Below are 21,942 nucleotides of genomic sequence, written 5' to 3'. Positions count from 1 at the left end.
TATCCAAATGAGGCATAAAATATGTTCAGAGTAAACTTGTTTATGTGTATTGTTTATGATTTGCTACCCTATGGATTTCCTAATTGAAAAACCAGTTGAAAAACCAAGCTAAAGATTATTATATATTAAAGTAGCATGATGTACCGTTTCTTTTTATGCTGTGTAACTGTGAACTTTGTACTCTTTGATCAATACCTCTCACCCCTGGTAACCATTCTTTGATGGCCTCTTTGCAGTGTTTGTCTCTCTGCATCTTCCTTATTTCACTTACAGTGTCTTATAAGCTCATCTGTGTTATCACAACTGATAGGATTTCCTTTTTCTTTTTTTAAATAAAGCTCAGTAATATCCCATTGTAAACATATGCAATCTGGGCACTGTAGCATATAGCAATTTGGAGGCTGAGTCAGGAGGATGGGAAGTTTGAGGCCAACCTGGGTAGTTACTGAGACCCTGTCTCAAAAAAGAAAGGGCTATGGTAGAGAACATGCCTACCATGTGTGAGACGCTGGGTTTGATCTTCTGGCACCTCAAAAAAAAAAAAAAATACCCTTGGGATATAGCTTAGTGGTAGGGTGCCCCTTGGGTTTGATCACCAGTATGGAGGGACAGAAAGTATATCTGTATGGTCTGTATGTATTTGTATTTCTGGTTTAGAGTTTTGTGGTTTTTGCATACTTATACAGACTTAACTGTGAGCATCCTGAATCTGAAAGGCTTCAATGTCTGAAATACTTTGAAAGCCAGAACTTTGAGGGTCTGTTAATGCTCAAAAGTTTTGGATTTCAGATTTTGGAGTTTTGGATTAGGGATGCTCAAGCTGTATCACTTGTTCTTTATTCTTTCATCTTTCATCATGCACTTCAATTGTTTCCCTATCTTTACTGCTTTGCTATTGTGAAAAACAATGATGTTTCTTGATATTTGTAATTTTTTTTTTTTTTTTTTTGAAGATTGAACCCATGGTCTCACACATGCTCATTTACCACTGAGTTACATCTTCAACCCTTTAAAAGATAGGTTTTTGCTAAATTCCCTGGCTGGGTTTGAACTTGTGATCCCACTGCTTCCACCTTCTGACTAGCTGGAATTACAGACACAAGCTATCTTTTGAGTATTAGAATCCAAATTCAGCAAAAGTAAATCTGAGCCCACTTCTTTCCTTTGCCTTCCCTTTCTTACTTATTTGTGTCCTATTAATAGCTACTGTTCTTTATTATAGAATTCCCAGGCATGAGATTCTCTATCTTTATCTGTAGGCAGGTTGGTTTTTTGCTTTTTCTTTTTTTTTTTTAGAGAGAGTGAGAGAGGGGAGAGAGAGAGAGAGAGAGAGAGAGAGAGAATTTTTTTAACATTTATTGTTTAGTTCTCGGCGGACACAACATCTTTGTTGGTATGTGGTGCTGAGGATCGAACCCGGGCCGCACGCATGCCAGGCGAGCGCGCTACCGCTTGAGCCACATCCCCAGCCCGGTTTTTTGCTTTTTCAACATATACTTTCCACCATGTTTTTCTTTGTAGTTAGAATTAGCAGATACCAGCTTTAATACTTGATTCTCCACTCAGTTTAATTATCTTGATTATCCAGAGCAATTTAAACAATTGATCATCAATTATAGTAATGATGTTGATGATGATTTTTTTTAGTTGCATATGGACTCAATGCCTTTATTTGTTTTTATGTGGTGCTAGGATCGAACCCAGTGTCTCACACTTTCGAGGTGAGTGCTCTACTACTGAGCTACAACTCCACCTATTATTATTTTTATTTTTTGGTGGTGCTGGAGTTTTCCTCATGCTAGGCAACTACTGTACTACATCTCTGGCTCACAGTTAAAATATTTTTACCCTCATTATCCAAAAGCTTAATATGCTCTTGGATGGTGGAAAATTAATCATTAAAATTCCTTTGGGGGCCTGATGTGGTGGCACATACCTGTAATCCCAGCAGCTCAAGAGGCAGGAGTTCAAAGTCATCAGTAGCAGCTTAGCGAGTCCGTATGCAATTTAGCGAGAACCTGTTTCAAAATGAAATACAAAAAAGGGCTGGGGATGCTAAGTAGTTGAGTGCTCTTGGGTTCAGTACTCAGTACCCAAAACAACCATCCAACCAAACAACAACAGTCCCCCCCAAAATAAAAAACCAAACTTTTGGGGGACTAAAGAATTCTTGTAGCTCAGTGGTGGAGCATTTGCCTAGCAAGGCCCTGTCTTCAGTTCTCAGTAATGGGTACCTTTGGAGGCCAGTAAGGAGTTGTGATAAGGTGAAAGGGTCAGGTGTATTTCTTTGTTATAAATAGCAGCTGATGGATGGGATTATGTATGGTTGAACTTTTGATCTAATGAATTGAGAGAATAGTTCAGAGTTTAATGACTGAGCTTCTTCATAATTGAAGGGGAAAAAATAACTTGCATCATGCTCCAAGAAATAACATTATCTTCATATGTGAAAATGACATTTAGCTGGATGTAAACTTTGTCTCCAAATGGCCTGATTTATGATCAGAAATTATTTTAAGGCAAGAGTTGGCTATATTAACCTATAGCCTATTTTTTCTGTGTATATAAGAATATGTGACAGAGACTATGATGCTTGCAAGACCTAAAATACATACTCTTTATCCCTTTATAGGAAAAGAAATTATTAACTTTTTATTTAAGGCTTTTATGCATATATGTTAGTTCTACTTCCACAGTTTCTCATTTTCTATTTAGTTGGTTGAAATATGACTGCTGTATCATCTTCTTTGTTTTAGCTAATAATGTCATGTGTGTGTGTGTGTGTGTGTGTGTGTATGTGTGTCCGTGTGTGTGCCAAAGTGGGCATCAATCAGATTTCCCTCCTCTTATGGTACCAGGGATTGAACCTAGGGGCGCTTAACCACCAAGCCGCATCCCAAGCCCTCCAGTCAGATTTTGTAAACACACTCATCTTTAGCCAGGCTTTGCTTGCTAAGTGTGTTATTTAGCCATTTCTTCCCACTCTTAATTTTTCTTCCTTGGTCTTTATCATATTATTCAACTGATTCTTCTAACTCTTGATCCTTTCAGTCATTTTCACTGACTTCTCATAATATATTCAGCCATTTAATAAATGATTATTTATTTCCTGGTATTGTGCTCTTGTAGTATTATTATGATTTTGAGCTCTGCTTTCATGTAAGTTTATTATTATTACTTTTTTTGGGGAACAGGATATTGCTGTTTTCCAGACTGGTTTTGAATTCCTAGGCTCAAGTGATCCTCTCACTCCTGCCTCCTAAGTAGTTGGGACTATAGAATTTCCCACCATGCTCCTCATAGGTTGTTTTTTTTTTTTTTTTTAAAGTCTAATAATGTCTTTAGCTTAGTTTTCATTTTTCTTAGTGTTGCCCTATAGCTCAAACTGATTCTGAAGATTTTAGTCTTAAAACCTGCTCTTTTGTGCTATTGTGGTCATTCAGTTTGTAGATGTATACTTTGTTTTGCTTCCTTTCACAAATCCACATAAAGTCATTCTGATGTTGATGGACATTTTGATTATTATTAGTTTTTTACCGTTATGAATAAACTAACATGAATGTACTTGTGCTCAACTTTTTGTAGACATATGTACTAATAATTTCTGTTTGTTATTTATCTAGGAGTAGGATTGCTGGGACATGAAGTAGACATATTTTAGTACATGCCCCAGAATTTTCCAAAATAATTATACCAATTTTCATTTCCTCAAATAATATATGAGCGTTCCTGTTACTGCCTCATCTTTGTTTATTACATGTAGTAATATCTTTCTTATTTTTAGCTATTCTAGTCTAGCTCAGCTTCCTGAGTTGTTGTAATTACAGGCTTGTGTCTCTGTGCCCAGTGGAAAATATATTTATAAACTATTAAGATTTCTACTTGTGGCCTGGTGCCGTGGCACACGCCTGTAATCCCAGCGGCTCAGAAGACTCAGACTAGAGGATCAAGAGTTCAGAGCCAGCCTCAGCAACCAGGAGGAACTAAGCAATTCAGTAAGACTCTGTCTCTAATAAAATACAAAGTAGGACTCTGGGGGTGCTAGGGTTCTGGCTCAGTGGTAGAACACATGTGAGGTAATGATTCAATCCTCAGCACCAAATAAAAATAAAGAAAGAAAACAAAGATATCATGTCTTTCTACAACTAAAAAAATATTAAAAAAAAGTAGGACTGGGGATGTGGCTCAGTGATTGAGAACTCCTGAGTTCAATCCTTGGTATGGGGGTCGGGAGAGGTTGGGGTTTTGCTCTCTTTTATTCAGTCATTCACCAAATAGGACTGAACACCTGGTTTCAGAAACCAAATAAAACACATTGCTCTAGGATCTTATATTCTACATAATTCCAGTCTCAGAATTCACAGATTATTCAGCTTTTCCATGTATGGCCTATGCAGATGTTTTATCATTAGGTTAATTGCATTCTGCCATGTAGGGGCTCAGATATACATATTTTTCTCCTAAAAAGCACATCAGAAATAAGTAAGAATGACCTTATTATAGGGAAAACCACTTTGATTTAATAGGGAAAAAAAAAAAGAATTCACATGTGAAAATTAGACATGAAAATAGTTTTGTAAAGATAAGTTTTCCTGTTTTTTGGTCTGAAACAGTATACATTATATGTCAGCCTTGTTGGAGAGGCTACATTCTGGGCTGGTGTTGTAGCTCAGTGGTAGAGTGCTTACCTGGCACATGTTCATCTACAACTAAAATATATTTAAAAAAGGGGCTACATCCTATAAAATGGATTTGATCACTCATCTGTGGATGGATGTGGAGACTGTTTCATATTTTTAGCCATTATAAATACTGCTTCAGTAAAATTTCCTATGCACATGTCCTTATACATTTTTATAGATACAAAGATTATTTATTTATTTTTAATCTTTATTTTGTGTATTTATTTTTATGGCTGCTGAGGATCGAACCCAGGGTCCCACACGTGAGAGCCGAATGCTCAACCACTGAGCCACAACCCCAGCCCCCAAAGATCAGTTCTTAAGAATGGAATTGCTTGGGTCAAAGGGTACACAGATTTAAAATTTTTGTTAATTGCTAAATCACATTTGAAAAATTTGTAACCATTTATATTCCCACCTATAGTATGTGAGCCTACTGATTTTTGTGCATTTTTGTCCAAAACACTGTCCCCATTGTATAGTGGTTTCCCAGGTAGATATTATGCTTTTGCTTTTCTGCAATTCATGCTCTACTTTTTTTTTTTTTTTTTGGTGCTGGGGATTGAACCCAGGGCCTTGTGCATACAAGGCAAACACTCTACCATCTGAGCTATATCCCTAGTTCTCTGCAGTGATTTTTGAGGCCAGGGCTCCTCTGTGAGTATAATAACATGATGTGCCCCAGTATCTCCAGGACCTGTGACAGAATCTTTCTTTCCAGGGTAGGTCTCTAGGGGTGTCCTCCATCTAGAAAGCCATGGCTTGACTTCTTGGAGGTGGAATGCTAAGAGGGTATGCAATACCTGAGAACATTCTGTCTCTCTCTCTCTCTTTTTAATACTTATTTTTTAGTTGTAGATGGACGCAATATCTTTATTTCATTTTTATGTGATGCTGAGGATTGAACCCACTGCCTCTTGCATGCTAGGCAAGCATTCTACCACTGAGCCACAACCCCAGCCTGCATTCTATATTCTTGAACCCTCTTTCTCTGGATTCTTTGACATCCTCTTTCCTTTACACTAAAACGTTGCTTTCCCTATTGCTTTGGTCTTATACCATACTTTCCAGTGTTTGTTGTATCTAAGCCATGTAATTGAATTTCCATTTTAGACCTTTTCCTCTTTATATCCCCCCTGCCTTTGATACCTTTAGTGTACTTGGTTGCTGTATAGTATTGGTGTCACTGCATAATCTTTCAGATCTAGTTTCATGTCTATTTTTATTTTATTCATTATTTTTCTTTAAAAAATATATATTTTTAGTTGTAGTTGGACACAATACCTTTATTCCATTCATTTATTTTTATGTGGTGCTGAGGATAGAACCCAGGGCCCTGTGCATGCTAGGTGAGTACTCTACTGCTGAGCCACAATCCCAGCCCAACTTTTTTATTCATTCTTTTTCTTTTTTCTTTTTTTTTAAAGAGAGAGAAAGAGAGAGAATTTTCAATATTTTTTCTTTAGTTTTCGGCAGACACAACATCCCCGTTTGTATGTGGTGCTGAGGATCGAACCCAGGCCGCACGCATGCCACGCGAGTGCGCTACCACTTGAGCCACATCCCCAGCCCCTATTCATTATTTTTCTTTAGCTACTTTGGATGTTTAGGCTTTTTAGCATGTTCGTAGCATTTATCACTATGAAACTATCTTGTTTGTTGACTAGTTTGTACTCTTATTTCCCCACTTCATTATAGGGTTTATGAAAGTAAAGATCTTGTTTTTCTTGGTATGCTGATGGTTCAACTCTAGGATAATCACTGAGTGGTATTACATTGTGTGTTTTAACCAAAACCTTAATAGTGTTGAATTAATACAAACTTTTGAAATATCAGAAATACCATTTATAAACATTCATTTGATTTTTTATTACCTTGACTGAGAGTAAAGCTTCAACCTAGCCAGGCATTGTGGTGCATACCTGTAATCCCAGTGGCTTGGGAGATTGAGACTGGAGGATTGCAAGTTCAAAGCCAGCCTCAGCAAAATCAAGGCTCTAAGTATCTCAGTGAGATCTTGTCTCTAAATAAAAAATACCAAATAGGGTTGGGGATGTGGCTCAGTGAATTCTCTGAGTTCAAGGGAAGTATATCCCCCACCCCCCGCCCAAATCTTCAACCTGTTATTTAGTTTGACATATTTTTATCCATGGATGTTATATATATTTCAGTGTAATTTTTAGGGGAAGATATTTTACCTTTTAGAAGTTAGACTTCTAAAGCAGAAAGGGAAGCTATTTTTCCATTATGTGTTTTCCAGGAGTTTAAGTTTTTTTCTGCTGTGCCCACTCTTTTTTTTTTTCTTTTTTAGATAGGAAAAACAGGCAATTTTTCTTGGTCTTGTTTTTTTCTCCTTCATGGTCTTTCTTCAAGTTCTTTTATTTGTTGGTAACATTCTTTCATAAGTAATTTTCACTTATTAACTAAATTTTCTCATTTTTTTTCCTTTCCCTACTCCGCCCCTTCCTTCCTTGCGTTGGATCAAACCCTGGGCCTTTCTCAAGTTAAGCATGTGCCCCTGTACTTAACTATATCTCCAGCCCTAGTTCTTTCTTCCTGTCTCCTATGATCTGTCTCCCCTACCAGTAAACTGTATATTCTCTCATTAGTCACGTGTGAAACATTTAAGAGATCAGCCAGTTTTTGTTTTTATTGTCAATATTATAAAATTATTTGACCAATAAAATACTTCATCCTTTTAAGATATTACTATCCTAATTTTTTGTTTCCTCCTCAGAATACTATCTTTTCAGCCATCACTTTGGGCATCAAAGATTAATATCTTATTCTGCCTACATTGACATTCTCAATTGTATCCTTTCTTAAGACTCCAGATACCTTTTCTATAGAGATGCTTTCCAAAATGATTCCAATGTGGATTTTATATATAGCCCTAATATTTAATTATAACTGTTGTTTCTTAAATATGAGAGTCATCGTTTGTTACTTTTTTTCATTTTATTATTTTTCTTCTGCTTCCTGGTATGTGATTTATAACCATTTTACTTATTACAACCATGCTTACTCAGATTCCCATTATTTTATTCCTAAATTTACTGCCATTATCTTGCTATTATTTTCTTCAGTCTCTCCTGCATAGTGCCACCAAATTAATTAAGTGGTTTTGAAGATTGAGCCGGGGGCCCCATGTATGCTAGGTAAGTGTCCTACCACTGAGCTTTTTTTTAAATTTAGTTTTAGGTGGACACAGTATCTTTATTTTCTTTTATGTGGTGCTGAGAATCGAACCCAGTGCGTCACGCATGCCAGGCGAGAGCGCTACCACTTGAGCTACATCCTGAGCCCTCACTGAGCTTTTTTTTATTCCCCCAGAATTTTATTTTCAGAAAAGGTCTTGTTAAAATTTTACTTCTGCCCAGGTTGGCCTTGAACTTACAATCTTCCTACCTCAGTCTCCCAAATGCCTGGATCTGTTGCAGTCATGTCAGAGAAAAAAGAAATACATAGTGGTGGTTGTGAAATTGCATTTGGTGTTCCTACCAATCCTGATGTGTAAGTATTTGTAACTTTGAGCCGAGACCTCTTCAAATAAAAGTACTGTTTCTAGTTTAAAAAAAAAAACACAACAAATTGCTCCCACTTTTAACACTTCTGTTCAGTCTTGTACTATATGATATGTACTATATGATATATATGAATTCCAGATGTGTGCCATGGTTCCTTGACATACTTTTTTTTTTTTTTAAGAGAGAGAGAGAGAGGAGGACAGAGAGAGAGAGAAAATTTTAACATTTATTTATTTTTTCTTAGTTCTTGGCGGACACAACATCTTCGTTTGTATGTGGTGCTGAAGATCGAACTCGGGCCGCACGCACGCTAGGCGAGCGCGCTATCGCTTGAGCCACATCCCCAGCCCCCGGTTCCTTGACATATTTATGTTTTTAAACATGTTTTTTCTTGTCATCCCTCTATTCAAGTATCCTTTAAGAGGCTCTGGACTGGTAGTATAGCTCAGTGTAGAATGCTTAGTATATGCAAGGCCCTGAGTATTCAATCTCCTATATTGTGTTCCTCTTCCAGCTCTGATTTACCCTCTTGAATTAGTGCCCAACTTACTAAATTGAGAATTTAAAACAAATTACAGATGGATGATTTTTTTAATATTTATTTTTTTATTATAGGTGGACACAATATTTTATTTTTTAATGTGGTGCTGAGGATTGAACCCAATGCCTCCCGAATGTCTGAGCCACAATCCCCTCCCCCCAGATGGATGAATTAAAAAAAAATTTTTTTGTAGTTGTAGATGGATAGAATGCCTTTGTTTATTTTATTTTATTTTTTAAAAAGAGAGAGCGAGTGAGAGAGAGAGAGAGAGAGAATTTTTTAATATTTATTTTTTTAGTTCTCGGCAGACACAACATCTTTGTTTGTATGTGGTGCTGAGGATCGAACCCGGGCTGCACGCATGCTAGGCGAGCACGCTACTACTTGAGCCACATCCCCAGCCCTTTATTTGTTTATTTTTATGTAGCATTGAGAATCAAACCCAGTGCCTCACGCATGTTAAGCAAGTGCTCTGCCCATTCCCAGATGAATGAATTTTACAAATTGAACACAATCATAACCAACATTCATGTCAAAAAACCTCAATAGTGAGTTTTTGTTTATTTGGTCTTCTGAACTTTACCCACGGGATAATCATTTTAACTTTAAACATTACAGGTTATTTTTTCCTGTTTTTATAGAAATGAAATAATAATACCCTTCTGTGTTTGAGATTTTTAGCTCAATATCGTGCCTTGTATTTTTATTGTCATATGTTGTAGATTGCTTTGTTCTCATTGCTGTATGGTTTTCTGCTTTTCATTTTTTTGCATGGTGCTGTTGTCCATACTTAGAGTCGAGTGCATACTAGTTAAGAGTTCTCCCACTGAGGTGAACCCTAGACCATCCACTTTTTCAGTGTGTCACATTTTATTAGTTGCCATTTAGATAGTTTGCATTCTTTTGGGCATTGTGACTAGTCCATTCATGAACATTGTAGTTTTGATCTGCATGTGAGTGCATTTTTTGTGATCTTCCTACCAGTTTCCCAAGTAGCTGAGACTGAAGGTGTGTACTACCATACCTGGCATGTTGAGTGCATTTCTGTCAAGCATATGCTTAGACATAGAATTACTCAGTCATAGGTTATGCATGCATTCAGTAGATTTCCAAAGTGATTTTACCAACTCAATTTTCCCTTATCTGTGAATAGGAATTGAGGTTGTTCTTCATTCTTATCAGAACTTTGTGTGTGTGTGTGTGTGTGTGTGTGTGTGTGTGTGTGGTATTTATGCATGTGTGTCACATTTGTGAGAGTTTATTTCTGGGCTCTTTGTTATAGTCCATTGGTCTGTGTTTATCTTCAGACCAGTCCCACACTGTTTTGATTATTGTAGCTTTGTAGTAAGTTTTGAAATTGGGCAGTTGTGATTTCATTTCACCAAGTTCTTATTTCTCAAGATAGTGTTTGGCTATTTGGGATCACTTGAGATTCCATATGAATTTCAGCATCAGTTTTCCTACTTATTCAAAAAAGGCCCTTTGGATTTTAATAAGTATTGCATTGAATCTCTATCACTTTGAGTAGTCTTCCAATCCAGGAATATGAGATATCTATTTTAAAAATCATTTGACATTTTTCAGTAATGCTTTTATAGCTTTCAGTATGAGAACTTTACTTCCTTAGATATCTATTTGTTGTTATTATTGTGTGTGTGGTGCTGGAGATTTAATTCAGGGCCTTTTGCATGCTAAATGCTAGGCAAGTATTCTACCTTCAGCTACCCCCAGTCCTGTATTATTTTTAAAAGATGCTATTATATATTGAACAATAGCTTTCTTACTTTCTTTTAGTATTGCCTTTTGTTGTTTCATACTGCATATTATTCATTGTATAGAACTGATTTTTAAGTATTGGTTTTTATATTGCTCAATTTTGCTGAAATTGTTTAAGTGAAAGTATATATGAAAGCAGTTTTTTTGTGGAATTTTTTGGAGTGAATTTTTTTTTTCCTTCTTTATTGTACTGGGGATTGAACAAACCTAGGGGTACTTTACTACTGAGCTACATCCCAGCTCTTTTTTATTTTATTTTTATTGTTTATTTGGATGCAGGGTCTCAAGTTGCTGAGACTGATCTTGAACTTGTGATTCTTTTGCCTCATGAGTCTGGGTGGTGTGGATTCTGGATTGCAATCCCAGATCCTTAGGAGGCTGAGATGAGGATCATAAATTTAAGGCCAATCTCCCTGACTAAACGAGATCCTACTTAAAATAAAAAATAAAAAAAGGGCTGAAAATGTAGCTGAGTGTTAGAGTGCCCTTAGTAGATTATACCATCTGTTAATAGAGAAAGCTTTACTTACTCCTTTCTGACTTGAATTCTCCTTATAGTAGTCTCCACTTTCCCATATTTTCACTTTCTGTGGTTTTAATTACCCATGTAATTTATGTCTGAAAGTACTCAATGGAAAGTTCTAGAAGAAACAAAATTTTGTCTTGGGGCATAGCTCCATGTTATAGCACTCACTCCAGTGCGCAGCACTGCCCCCCCCCCCCCGCCAAAAAAAAAAAAAGTTGTACACTGTTATAAGGATTGTGATGATTTTTTTTTTGCTTTCTCACTCTCTTCCACTCAAGATATGAATTTCTTTGTCCAGCATATCCTTACTGTATATGCTTTCTACCCATTAGTAGCCATCTCAGATTTCAGATGGACTGTGCAGGTATTACAGTGCTTGTGTTCAATTAACTTTTTACATAGTATTCTGATGCTGCTTACATAATTCCTAAATCATTCAACTCCCTTTATTTCATCATGTAGACATTGTGTCATCTCATGTCATTACAACAAAGGTGATTATAGTATAGTGAGATACCTCTAGAGAAAGAGGCAAACTTTCATATAACTTTTATTATAGTATAGTCTTATAATTGTTCTATTTTTTTAATACTTAATTTTTAGTTTTCGGTGGATACAACATCTTTATTTTATTTTTATGTGGTGCTGAGGATTGAACCTAGCACCCTGCGCATGCCAGGCGAGCTCGCTACCGCTTGAGCCACATCCCCAGTCTGTTCTATTTTTGTTATTAATGTCTTAACTGTGCCTAAGTTATAAATTAAGCCTTAAGGGCTGGGGTTGTGGTTCAGTGGTAGAGTGCCTGCCTAGCATGGGTGAGGCACTAAAATAAAGTATTGTTTCAGTCTACAACTAAAAAAGTCTTTAAAAAAAAAAAAACCTCACGAAACTTTATCATAGTTATACGTATAAGAAAAAACACATTATTTATAGGGTTTAGCAATATCCCTAGTTTCAGCATCCACTGGGGGTCTTAGATTCTTTGTGAATAACACTACTGTATTTCTTTTTCTTGCCTACTTGCTCTAGATAGACCTTTTAGTACAAGATTGAATAGAAGTGTTAAAAGTGGGAGCAATATGTTTGTATTAAAAAAAATAGAACCAATACTTTTATTTGTAGAGGTCTCAGTTCAAAGTAACAAATAATTACACATTAGGATTGGTAGGAGTACGAAATGCAGTTTCACAACCACTACTATGTATTTCTTTTTCTCTGATACGATTGGCACAGATCCGGGCTTACTAGGTTTATGAGGATTCATTTCTTTTGTCTAAGAGCTTCCTTCATGATGTGCTGCTCCTGATTCTCCTTGTAGATAGATTTTGGCAAATGTTGGTGATGAGCTATAGGTTTTTTGTTTTTTTGTTTTTTTTGAGTTGTAGATGGATACAGTACCTTTACTTTATTTATTGATTTTTATGTGGTGCTGAGGATTGAACCCATTGTGTCATCTGTACTGGGCAAGTGGTATACCACTGAGCCACAACCCCAGCTTGAGCTATGAGAATGCTACTGAAGTTTTCCTTCAATTTCTGGTTATAATTGTTGATTGCTTTTTTCTTTTGATATAAGCACACCCAGTTTTTCAGAAGCATTGTCTTCCCACAGATAGATGTTTATTTCATCAGACCCACACATAATGTATTTGCTGTCAGAGTCCACTTTACACATAAAACATGTTGCATTCATTTGGGTGTTAGACTTCCCTCCTTCACCTTGTGTCAACAGGAAAGAGTTGAATAGATATATCAAAACTAGCAGACAAAAACTCTTACCTAGTCAGGGAGTAATCCACATCAAGCACTGCAGATTGATGATCCATGTGGACCTTTATGGGAATGTCCAGTGCATAGAAATCAAAAGTAAGTTGTAATCTTCATTTGCTGCAGTAAAAGTAGAAGCTTCCATAGAGTCCCCACAGATTTTATTTGTTCTCATATCTAAGACAATCTTTTACAGAATAGTAGCTTGTCTCATGTCATATAGTACCATATTTCTGTCAGCACAACTTCCCAAGAGAAATGTCTCATTTGGGCTAAATTTAACACTTTCCATACTCTCAAATCCCCAGGCCATTGAACATACATGATTCATTCTTTTTTTTTTTTTTTTTAAGTTATAGATGGATACAATATGTGTATTTTATTTATTTGTTATTTTTATGAGTTGCTGAGGATTGAACTCAGGGCTTAACACATGCTAGGCAAGCAGTCTACTGCTAAGCTATAACCTCAGCAGGATTGATACCAAATGTCTGCTTGCCATCCTCATGTGGCAAAAGCAGGTTCTTTCCAGTGGTGATCAATTCCAGTATACACTGTCTTTCCTAACATTGTGTGTGTGGTTCTTCCTCTTCTCCATAGCCTGATCCATCTGTCTTCTGTTGTTTCACAGTTTTGTCATCATTAACAGTAAAAGAAGTCCCACAAAAGCAAGTACACGTTCCTTATACCAAAATCTTCATGTGCTTATACTTAACTGTACAAATCACATTTTTGTTAGCCTATCTGTTAAGTCCCATTTGGTTTCATGTATGTAGTTGTTTGGATTGTGTGGCTTAGCATATTCACCTCATCTTGGTGGCTCTTCATCCTGGACTCTGTGAGCCTTTTTTTTCTCCTGTTAAGCTCATCACTGCTTCCTCCCACACACTCTACTTCCAGTTCTTCACACTGTAGGTTTTTTTTTTTTTTTTTTTTTTTTAAGTTGCGGGTGGACACAATACCTTTATTTTATTTATGTGGTGCTGAGGATCGAACCCAGGGCCTCACACATGGAGCACTCTACCACTGAGCATAGCCCCAGCCCCCACAATATGGTTTTAATTTGTATTCTAATAGTAGATACTTTTTCTAATAATAGATAAAGCTGAGCACCTTTTTGCAATCAATGTCACTCAAGTGATATTATGAGAGTATCTTTTCTAGGTCATTGTTTTCTTCCCTTGATAGTTTGTCCACATTGTTTTAATTAGTATAGCTTTATAATGTTAATTGCCTATGTTCCTTCCATAACGTACTTTGTTACTTTGTTTTTTGATTGTATTAAGTTTAGTACTTATTTTTGTGGCATCCTTTTCTCCAGTTTTTCCCCTTTCAATCAGACTTTTAATTTTTAAAAGGAAGTCTGATAATATTAGTAAGTGATTTGTTTACTATTTCAGGGGAACACGTTGCCTGAAAAGTTATAAAGATTTAAAAAATAAAATATAGAAAATAAAATACAATACCTCTGGATGCCTGACATTTTGATAATGTCAAACCCTACATATATATTGTTTTTTTTCTTGTATATATGTAACTAAAGTGAAGATAGACTCAGTAAGAGATTAACAATAACAATAATAAAATGAAACAATTATAGTAATGTGCTGTAAAAAAAGTTATTTAACTTAAAAAATGTTTCTGGAATTTTCTGTTATTTTTGAACCTTGGTAGGAGTTAACTGAAACTGTGGAAAGCAAAACCACCTATAAGGAGAGACTTACTGTATTGTGTTTCAACCATATATGGTATACTGCAGTTCATTTCTGACACTAACAACCTAGAGTAAGTGTTAGACTCCAGGTTTAAGTGTTAGACTCCAGGTTTATTTGCCTGATCCCCAAGAAAACTGTCCCTACTTCTGACCCTGGGCTACCTGCATTTTTGACCAACTGTCTGCACATCTGGAGATTCTTCTTAATTTGCTAGAGTGACTCTTCAGACAAAAGTCTGAAAGTACTATATTTAGGATTATAGTTTTATTATAAAGAATATAGATTAGGACCAGCCAAATAAAAAGATGAATAAGGCAATGATTGGAAAGGTGTAAAATGCGTAGTGTCCATGCCCTCTCCTGGAAACACATTGAATGCATTACCCTTGTGGCCTGTTGATGTGTTCATCCACCAAGCTCTGTTGAGTTTTAGTATGCAGAATTTTTGTTGGGGTTTCATTTTGTATGTGCCATGGATAAAATCATTGGCCATATGATTGAATTCAGTCTCTGGTTATCTTCCCCTCTCCAAAGGTGGAGTTGGTTCAAAGTCCCAGTACTCTAATTATAGTGGTGGTCTTTTTGGTGACCAAAAGAGATAGTCCAATTCATAAGCATCAACTCAGGCGTGAGCCACTAGGCTCATGAATAACAAAGACACTTTTACTAAGGAAATTCTAAATATTTTAGAAGCCCTATGCCAGGAACCTTGGACAAAGACAAATTCCTTAATATAGTAAGTACATATACATAATTGTTAAGGTTAAATAAAATGAAAATGAATGACAAATGTCACTTTTACCTATTTTCTTCTTAGAGAAACTCAAGTTTTTTAAAAGCTGTGTCTAGTTTTTACCACTGTCTTAAATCATATGCTTAATGCTATCAATTTTACATGATATCCGACTTTAATATTTTTCTAATACAATGGGTTAATTCATTTCTGTTGCTATAATAACAGGTTATAAAAGGGTAATTTATAAAGAACAGAGGCTTATTTGTTTCATGGTTCAGGAGGCTTGGAAGTTCAAGAGCATGGTACTAACATCTGTTTGGCATCTGGTGAGAGCCTTCTTGCTGCATAACATGGTAGAGGGTATTGCAAGGTGAGACAGGAAGTGTGCTAGTGTGATTCTTTCTTCCTCTTATAAAGCCACAAATGCCATCATGAGAGGGTAAACTCTTAAGACCTCATCGAATCTTTATTACCTCCCAAATCCACACTTCTGTATATCACTAAAATGACTTCAGGGATTTAAGTTTCTTTTACATAAACTTCTGGGGGACATATTCAAACCATACATACAGTGCTTAAGCCTTTCAACTACTATTCTTTATTTAGCCTCTTAGTATAGTTATTTGGCCAAACAAGTATCTACTTTTTATGTTATAAGTATTCTATATTGCCGAATCCAAATAGTACACTATAAATACCTTTTCTTCTGTAAGTTTATTTTGTGGTAGAAAATTACTCCATTTTTTAATCTACCTTAGTTTTCTGTATACATAGTGCTAATTCTTCTAAATTCTTTAGTAAAACCTGAAATATCTCCATTCATTTTTATTCACACAACACTCTCTCATCTATTAACAGTAAAATTTTATTTGCTGCCTCTGTATTTTGTACTCTAACTTTGTCAATCTGTTCTAGTTCTGTAGGCTTCTACCAAGCTGCCGTCTTGTGGTTTCTCTTTCCTGTCATCTGGCTAACTTTTCTTTTTTTCTTTTCACAAAGATCCTCCTGTTTTCCTGCTGTCTTAAGTCTGTCTTGGATGTGTATTTGTGTGTAGTTAATTTTTCATTAATTTCCTCAGGAAAACTATATGGAACTTAGAATTTAAATAGGTACTGGGGATATAGCTCAGTGGTAGAGTGCCCTGGGTTCTATCCCTAGCACCATGAAAAAAAAACAACAAAAAAACACTGGATGTAATGAAAACCAGTAGTCTCTTATTTCACTACTCACCACCCATCCGTGATTTCCTTCTTATATGTTGGAAAATGACCTTTATTTTGTCCTTACTCTTTATACATATTTTGGTTTGATATAGAATTCTATGCTGAAAATGTGTTGTCACCTTCCAGTTTCCTGTTGAGAAATTTGATGTCCATTTTTTTTTTTAATTTGAATGTAACTTCTCTTATTTTTGAAAGCACTTAGGATCTTGGGTTGATCCTTTACCTTATGAAATGTCACAAGGCTGAACTTTTGGTGTGGTGGCTCTCATCATTGTGCTGTGCTTTTTCAACAAAGAAATTTATGTTCTTTAGTTCCAGGAAAATTTTTAGTAGTATTTCTTCAATCATTTTTTACTTTGATTTTCTATGTTCTCTTTTTGAAATTTCTAATAGTTGGATGTCATATGTCTAGATTGATATTCTTTTTTATAAATTTTCCACTATTTTTGTTTTCTATTGAGATTTTTATTGGGCTATCAGATTGTGTTTCTCAAGAGTTCATTTATTTTCTTTTATTCTGTATATTTCCTTTTCCCAGGGCATTTCTTTTTTCTGTTAATTTAAGCACCTATTTATTACAAGTGTTACTTTAGTATATACTTTTAGTACTCCTACCCCTTTGTTATGGCAGATATTAAATTACATTGTAGTTTTCTCCTTTCTCCTACATTAGCCTTTAAATTCCTTGAGTGTAGTAATTGTGTGTTATTTATTTGGCAATCTTTGTGCCCATCAAAAATGACTGGTATTAGAAGGTGTTCCATAAATGTTTTCTGGATGATTTTATCAGTAGCTCTTAATTAACATTAGGATTTTTTGTTGCATTGTTATGTACTGACAAAAATAATCCTGACATTCAAATTAGCTGGTGTGTATAATTCATTAGTTTAGGTATTCATGTACCTAATTTATTTGAATAGAAGTGACTTCTTTTTAAAATTTCCTCACTACCAGGAATTGCACTGCACCAGGGTTGTTCTACAACTGAGCTACAGCTTTAGCCCTTTATTTATTTATTTGGGTGGGTCGGGGTTACCGGGGATTTAATTTAGGGGCATTCAACCACTAAGCCACATCCCCAGCCCTGTTTTGTATTTTATTTAGAGATAGGGTCTCACTGAGTTGCTTAGAGTCTCGCTTTTGCTGAGGCTGGCTTTGAACTCATGATCCTCTTGCCTCTGCCTCCCTGGGCACTGGGATTATAGGCATGTATCACCACACTTGGCACCCTTTTTATTTTTTGAGACAGGGTCTTGCAAAGTTGTTGCCCAGCCACTAGAAAAAACTTCTTAGAAAAATGAAATTTAGGAATTGTTTTTAGAATCTCCCACCCCAGCAAACTTTCATGCATGATACATGTGTTTAAAACTCTCCTTCTGGGGCTGGGGATGTGGCTCAAGCTGCTAGCGCAGTCACCTGGCATGCGCGGGGTGCTTGTTCGATCCTCAGCACCACATACAAATAAAATAAAGATATTGTGTCCACTGAAAACTAAAAAATAAATAAAACTCTCCTTCCTGAGAGTTTTTCATCTAGCATGTTTTATTGTCCAAGAAGTTTCAAAAGTACCTGCTGCTGTAGCAGTGAAGATCTAGTCTTATGAGGTTCTCAACTACTGCAGACAAAACAGAAATCATATGCTAAATGATAAAATGATAAATGCAGAAAAATACATTTTCAAAGTTGAGTCTTGAAATGTGATGATAATTAGAAAGCTTACCAATAAGCATAATTACTGTATTACTTGATATGGTATTTACTTGTGATATACCTAAGAACTAAGATAATTATGAAAGGGAAAAAAGAGTTGATGATTCTGGAGCTGGAGGTGGTGTCGTGTGCCTTTAATCCCAGGGACATGGGAGGCTGAGGCAGGAGTATCACAATTTCCAGGCCAGCTTCAGCAACTTAAGCCCCAAGCAAATGAAAGAGATCCATCTCAAGATAAAAAGGGACTGGGATATAGCTCCGCACAATGTGCCCTAGGAGTTAGTCCCCCTCAGCACCCAACAGTAAATAAATACCTACCTACCTGCGACTTTTCTTTGGTTTCTGATGACTTACCCTTTAAAAACTGATAGAAGCTGGATGCGGTGGTGCATGCCTGCCATCCCAGCCCAGCAGCTTGGGAGGCTGAGGCAGGAGGATCATGAGTTCAAAGCCAGCCTCGGCAATTTAGTGAGGCTCTAAGCAATTTAGTGAGACCCTGTCTCTAATAAAATAAAAAGTAGGGCTAGTGATATGGCTCAGTGGTCAAGTGCCCCTGAGTTCAATCCCCGGTACCCTGCCCTCTCAAAAAATGAATAAATAAAAATAAATAAAAACAGAAGGAAACGGGGTCGTGGCTATGGCTACATACTATAACATTAATAAAAATCTTTGTCTCTTAAAACAGGTGCCTTTTATGTTATGCAACATTATATAATAAAGTTGTAACAAAGAAAAATACTAATAAAATATGTTTTCATCAGTTATGTGAAGTTTTTGAAAAAAGGAATGTTATTTTGTCTTTCACATTTAAGTCTGTGACCCATTCTGAATACGTTTTTGTGTGTGGTATAAAGGATAAAGGTTTATAATTTTCCAGGTGCTCTCATTTATTGAAAATTGCACTGCTGCTTTGGAAAAAACAGGTGACTTTATATGGAGGTGGGTCATTTTTTTTGACTGAATTCTGTTCCATTAAGTTGTCTGTTTTTTGCCAGTACCAGATTGTCCTCTTGATGTTAGGCTTATAATAAATTTTACAGATAGTATAAACCTTCTACTACTACAAGATTATTTTGGTTATTCCTTCTCCTCCTCATCCTGCCTCCTCCTCCTCCTCCTCCCCCTCCTCCTCCTCCTCCTCCTCCTCCTCTTTTCTTTCTTTGCATTACTGGGAATGGAACCCAGGGGTGCTTTACTAATGAGCTACATCCCCAGCCCTTTTGATTTTTTTTTTTTTTTTGAGGCAGGATCTCCATAAATTGTTCAGTTTGGCATTGAATTTATAATCTTCCTGCCTCATTCTCCTGAATTGCTGGGATTACAGGCACGTGCCACCCCACCTTGCTTGTTTTTATTCTTTTTTTGGGAAATGTTTAAATTTTTTAATGAAATTTATAGTTGATATTTAAAATAATCTCCTTTTGATAATATAGAAATGCAGTTTTTAGATATTGACTTTGTATCTGGTTACCTCTCTGAATTCACTTAACTACAGTAGTTTATAGATTCCTTTGGATTTACTACATATGTGGTCATCTTACCTGAACAGAGTTTGTTTTACTTCTTTCTTTGCAGTCTTCACCCCTGTGTCTGTCCTCTTTCTTACTCTCCCCTGTCATTTCTTTCACCTTCTTCCTCTATCCTTCCTGCTTACTTTACTGAATGAACTTCCAGTATTGTGGACAAATAGATATTATGATATTGGGTATAGTTTTTTTTTGTAGTATGTTTTATCAGATTGAGAAATTTTCTTCTATTTACCATTTTCCTGAGAATTATTAAGAATAAGCGTTGGGGCTGTAGCTGTAGCTCAGTGGCAGAGCACTTGCCTACCATGTGTGAGGCACTGGGTTCGATCCTTAGCATCACATAAAAAAACGAAACAAATAAAGGCACGCTGTCCATCTACAACTATTAAAAAAAAAGAATGATTTTTGAGTGGCATCAAATGATTTTCTTGTATCTATTAAGATGTCTTCCCCCATATTTTGTTAATATGGTGAATGACATTTATTTTTGGGGGGTACGGTCTGCTATTATATGAGCATTGCATTTTTGGACTAAACGTTACCCAGTTGTGATAATATCATTCTTTTTAATATTGCTGGACTTAATTTGCTGAAAATTTGCTTAGGTTTTTTTTCACCTAAATTTATGGGAGATATTTATTTTTAGTTTTCTTTCTGATATATTAGTACCAGGATTTTGCTTTCCTTAATAAACAGGTTGTGAAGTAGTCCATTCTTTTGAGTTTTCCAAGTTGTGTATTGTTTTTTTCATTATGTGCCCGATGGAATTCATCAGTGAACCCACTGAGTTTTCTTTGTTGGCAAGTTTCACAAAATCAGCTTCTTTATATTTCATTGATTTTTCTTTGATGTTTATTGTGTGTGATCCACTTGTTTTTTTCTTTTTTTTTTTAAATTTATTTTAAGTTGTAGTTGGACACAATGCCTTTATTTTACTTATTTTTATGTGGTGCTGGGGATCGAACTCACGGCCTCATGCATGCTAGGCAAGCACTCTACTGCTAAACCCCAGCCCCAGCCCTTGCTTTTTCTTTAGTTTGCCTAATATCAGGGTTTGGCAGAGTCCATTTGTTGGAACACAGCTGTGCTTATTTGTTACTGTATTTTACTGTATTATCAAATTTTATGTGTTTTAGTGGCAGAGTTGAGTTGCCGGAGACATGGTATCATCTTGAGAAATTTTTACAGTTTAGCTCTTCACAGAAAAAAATTTGATTTCTGAACTAGAGAATTGATTTTAGCCCTTTTCCTTGATGAATTTAAAACTACAAATTTGCTTTCACATTTCAGTATGTTATATTTGTGTTTGTTATTGATTTGTAATTTGATTCTGTTGTTGTCAAAGAACACATGACTTAAAACCTTTGAAATTAGTAAGGATTTTCTTTATTTACCAACAGACTCTGTTTTGATTGATAACTTCCTGTATACTTTAATGTGTATATTGTATAGATCTTGGATATAATAGTGTTTGGTTTGGTTTTGTACTGGAGATTGAACCCAGGGATGCTTTATCATTGAACTACATGCTCAGTCCTGTTTGTTTTTCATTTTAAGATAGGGTCTCTTTATGATGCTGAGTCTGGCCTCTAATTTGTGATTCTCCTGCCTTAGCCTCCAAAATTGCTGGGATTACAGCTGTGTGCCACTGGGCTTGGCTTTAGGTATGACTTAAAAAAAAAAAAAAAGTCTCCATTGGTATTTGTTGGGCTTGGATCTGTGGGTTCAAATCTTTCATTATTAGATTTTACCTTCAACTATTTCTCTATTTTATCTTATTGAAACTGCAGTTGTTAATACATTAGATCTTTTAATGTTATTCTTCAGTCTAGGTGATTTACTACTTTAAAAATTTTGAACTCCTAATTTCAGCTTTGTTACTCGGCTCCTTTCTCTGTCAAGATCTTGGGAACCAAGATCTGGAAGAGTACAAGTTCTCTCTTTGTTTTCAGGCCACTTTCCTCTAATGATTATTGCTTATTCCACAGAAGTTCTTTGAAGGAAAAGTGGACAGTAGTGGAGACTAGTTTTCTTCTTGGGGTCTTACAGATTCTGTTCTGCCTATTCCCAGGCATTAAAAGTGTGGCTGGTTTCTCTGCTTTCTGGGAGAAGATCTTTGCCTACAACTCTATTTTTTTCTTTATGTATTTAGGTAGGGTAAATGCTACTAAGGATTGAAAGCAATAGTAATTTCTGGTCAACTAGAGAAGGC

At 36.0% G+C, this 21,942-nt stretch overlaps 1 protein-coding gene and 1 pseudogene across 26 annotated transcripts in view; one reads left to right on the top strand and one right to left on the bottom strand.

The window, feature by feature from the left end:
• The window catches only part of Mga (MAX dimerization protein MGA), a 128,166-nt gene that overhangs the window by 46,817 nt on the left and 59,407 nt on the right, over window positions 1-21,942 (top strand). The window lies entirely within an intron of this gene.
• Window positions 12,007-13,149, bottom strand: LOC144377504 (DDB1- and CUL4-associated factor 13 pseudogene; annotated as a pseudogene).

The sequence above is a fragment of the Ictidomys tridecemlineatus genome, chromosome 5 (genome assembly GCF_052094955.1).
Source record: "Ictidomys tridecemlineatus isolate mIctTri1 chromosome 5, mIctTri1.hap1, whole genome shotgun sequence".
Lineage (NCBI taxonomy): Eukaryota > Metazoa > Chordata > Mammalia > Rodentia > Sciuridae > Ictidomys > Ictidomys tridecemlineatus.
The sequence above is the reverse complement of the archived record's forward strand: the minus strand, read 5'-3'. Positions and strand labels throughout refer to the sequence as shown.